This window comes from Mus pahari, chromosome 14 (assembly GCF_900095145.1).
Source record: "Mus pahari chromosome 14, PAHARI_EIJ_v1.1, whole genome shotgun sequence".
Lineage (NCBI taxonomy): Eukaryota > Metazoa > Chordata > Mammalia > Rodentia > Muridae > Mus > Mus pahari.
Genome location: NC_034603.1, coordinates 45,376,452 through 45,380,347, shown reverse-complemented (window position 1 = coordinate 45,380,347; position 3,896 = coordinate 45,376,452). Strand labels below are relative to the sequence as shown.

The window sequence follows — 3,896 nt, the reverse complement described above, 5'->3', positions numbered from 1 at the left end:
ACACACACACACACACACACACACACACACACACACACACACACAAAATCATTCTATTTCATCTACAAAATACTTGCCCTTTTAATGATGTGACATAACATATATGTAATGTGATAATTAACAAAACATGACATACCTACCAGTAAAACGTATGTTCTGAGGAACAGTGGGAAGTCCACAGCATCAGGAAAGGGAAGAAAACAAGAGCTACTGGCTTGTCATTCAGTTCCAGAAGGCTAATTATGATCATGAGCTAGGTCATCTATTTTTGTGAAAGTAAACTGTTATTTGCAAAGAAATGGTCTAGTTGAAGCTTTCTCAAGGGGAATCCAATAGCTCAGCCTGAGAATTTTGCTGTGAAGGGTCTAGATCTTCATGGCTTTTGCTTAAATATACTTCTGCATTGAACTACATGGTATCTAGATAACTACAGTCAAAGGAGACTGTATCCAGGGTGAGTCTCACCCGCATCCCCACTCTATGCAGCCCTAATCCCCCACCTCCATGCCCAGTGCTAGACATACTGCTGAGTGGGTGAGTGCAACAGTGAGCAAATGCAAGAGGCCTGCAGGTATTGATCTATTAATGCAGGTTCGTTCAAGCACTAGGGGAATTTGCAAATACAGACTCTGAGTAATGAGAATTACGGACAGGTAGTAGACAGGGTGGTTACTGTGTTTGCAGATGCAGTAGAAAGTGAGACTGTCAGGAACAAGCTCCATCCGTCGTCTGTCTTTCTATTCTGTTATCTGAAGTATGTCGCATTCACCCTCTGGCCCATCTCCTGTAAGTCAGGCTGCAGCAGCCTAGGAGTATCACAAGTAGACACCATCTGTGGAGAGCTTTTGGGGCTGCCTTCTAGGAATTTGGCAGGAATTTGACATTGGTCTAGGACTAGGAAGTAGGCTCAAGATGAATACAGCTGAGGAATGTGTTCTTTGTATCTCTTTTTTTTTATTATTTTTATTTTTTTGGTTTTTCAAGACAGGGTTTCTCTGTGTAGCCCTGGCTGTCCTGGAACTCACTCTGTAGACCAGGCTGACCTTGAACTCAGAAATCCACTTGCCTCTGTCTCTGGGATTAAAGGCATGCGCCACCACTGCTGTTCTTTGTATATTAATGGGTCTCATTAAGTCTCTGAATACTGTAATCATGTGACCTTTGTTTATGCTTTGTTTGCTCCTGGACTACTTTGTTTATGCCTTAGGACTCACGGCATTCTTTGTGTGTATTTAGAACGATATAAAAGGAGACTGGAAAAATAAAACCTGCTTCAGACTCAGCCCTGGCTGGAGTTATCTTATAATATTGGCTAATTGTCTTTTTCTTTTCAATGCTCACTCCCTCCCTTGAGACCCAGTTTGGCTGACTGAGCTAGCTTGGTCAACCATCACACCTAACAGAAGAGGAGTCATTTTACCTGTGGACGTCATATTGTAGCTGGGACAATCTTTTTCCAAATTCTACCTTACCCCAGCCAACTTGCATGAACCAGACTCACAGAATATGCTCATGCCTGAACCATGACTGGCTTGGAGCAACAACCTTCATCTCCCAGACCTGGGAAGCATCTCGAGGGAGCCAAAATCTCAATAAAACTGGGATTCTGGTAGTAAGAAAGATGGGAGGAGGGAAAAGAGGTAAGGAGGCTGGAGAGATGGCTCAGCGGTTAAGAGCACTGACTGCTCTTCTGAGGGTCCTGAGTTCCAATCCCAGCAGCCACATGGTGGATCACAACCATCCATAATCAGATCTAACGCCCTCTTCTGGTGCATCTGAAGACAGCTACAGTGTACTTAGGCATAATAATAAATAAATCTTAAAAAAAAAAAAAAAAAGAGGTAAGGAGTTAGCAGGGTTTCTACCATGTTGTTTATTGGTGATTGTTTGATAGTGTCATGCCCACAGGCCATGATCAGAAAATACACTGCCCAGGCCTTAGTACTTACATACATAATAGGCATTGATTACTAACAATGTTCATAGTCTGTCACCCATTCTTTTTTTTTTTTTTTGGTTTTTTGAGACAGGGTTTCTCTGTGTAACCCTGGCTGTCCTGGAACTCACTCTGTAGACCAGGCTTTTTTTTTTTTTTTTTTTTGGTTTTTTGAGACAGGGTTTCTCTGTGTAACCCTGGCTGTCCTGGAACTCACTCTGTAGACCAGGCTGGCCTCGAACTCAGAAATCCGCCTGCCTCTGCCTCCCAAGTGCTGGGATCAAAGGCGTGCGCCACCATGCCCGGCTCTGTCACCCATTCTTTACCACTTTCTTGTAAATATGCTACAAATAATGACTCCTCGTCGGAACCAGATGCGGGAGATTGACAGCACTGTGCTCCACTATTCACAGGTAAGTTAGAGTGTAATGCCTCCCAACGTGGGTATCCTACATAACTACAATATGGCTCTCAAAACCCAGGAACCTCAGCCGACTGGCTGACAGGTTCCTAACTCCTGCTACTGTGTAGCCAAATGTTTTCTAATGATCGAGTAAAGTCTGTAAGTATAGGCATTAGCCCAAGATCAGCCTGTTATATTTACCTGTGCCTTCATTCTTATTTATTTTTAGATTTATGTGCTTATGTGTATTTTTTGTGAATAAGTGTTTTGCCTGAATGCATATATGTGTAACATGTTGTGCACCTGATGCCTGGAGAGGTCAGAAGAGGGTATTGGATCACGTGGAACTGGAGTTGCTGATAGTCGTGTGGGCAACTTCCCCTGGGTCCCCTGAAAGCAGTCGCCGCCGCCACAGCCACCACAGCCTCTGCAGCGCAAACGTCGTCGGTGCAATCACTCTTCCTCTTCCTCCTTCTCATTTTATATGCATTTGGTGTTTTGCCTACAAGTATGTCTGTGTGAGGTTGTCAGAGTCCCTGAAGTTAGAGTTACAGACAGTTGTGAATTTCCACGAGGTTGCTCGAAATGGAACCCAGGTCCTCTGTGAAAAGCAGTCATTGTTCTGAACCACTAAACCATTTCTCCAGTCCGGAAGCAAGTGTTCTGAATTGCTGTTCCAGCCCCTTTATTGTGACTTTTGATGTAGATCAATACTTCCTTAATCTTTTCTTGACTTGTATGTCATGTGTGCGCATTAGGGTCTTACTCACTATGGAACCCCAGCTGGGCCTCAAACTTACCTTAGACTCCCAAGTACTGGGATTATAGGTGTACACTTAACGCTCCTGAGTTTTCCTTATGCTTTTGATGATTAAAGGGAGTTTTTTTTTTTTTAAAGATTTATTTATTTATTATATGTAAGTACACTGTAGCTATCTTCAGACACTCCAGAAGAGGGAGTCAGATCTTGTTTCGGATGGTTATGAGCCACCATGTGGTTGCTGGGATTTGAACTCGGGACCTTTGGAAGAGCAGTCGGGTGCTCTTACCCACTGAGCCATCTCACCATCCCGAGTTTTTTTTTTTTTTTTTTGATAGAACAATGCTCAATTTAGGTTGGCCAGCTAATGCAGTTCTGAAGGATTACCATGGGCTTTTCTTACCCTATCTCATCAGATAATGCAGGGTTTCAGTTTGTGCCATTAGCCGGTGATGCTAACTTTTAGTCAGACTTCTTCACTTTGAAACTAACCCTCTTTCAGTTTGTAAGTGTTAAGCATTTTGTGGGGAGCTACTTTGAGACTATGTAAATAGCCTGTTCTTTATCCGGTCTTCAGCTTCTGGTCTTAGTGATGTTTCTTGGCCGATGTAACTATTTCTATAATGGTTTCCAAATGGTGATTTGTCTAATCTTGGAATTCTATCTGCATTTATTCATTCATACTTTACTGTAAAGAAGCTGGTTTTTTTAGAGCTTGAGATGTCGTTGGGTACTGGAGTACTTGTTTAGGCTGTGTGAAGGCATAAATTTACCTCTAGTACTATTAAAAAAAAAAA

General features: G+C 42.7%; 1 pseudogene; it reads left to right on the top strand.

Annotated features, from left to right (window-relative positions):
• The first annotated feature begins 2,289 nt into the window (after positions 1-2,289).
• LOC110331821 overlaps positions 2,290-3,896 on the top strand; it is a 6,948-nt pseudogene continuing 5,341 nt past the window's right edge.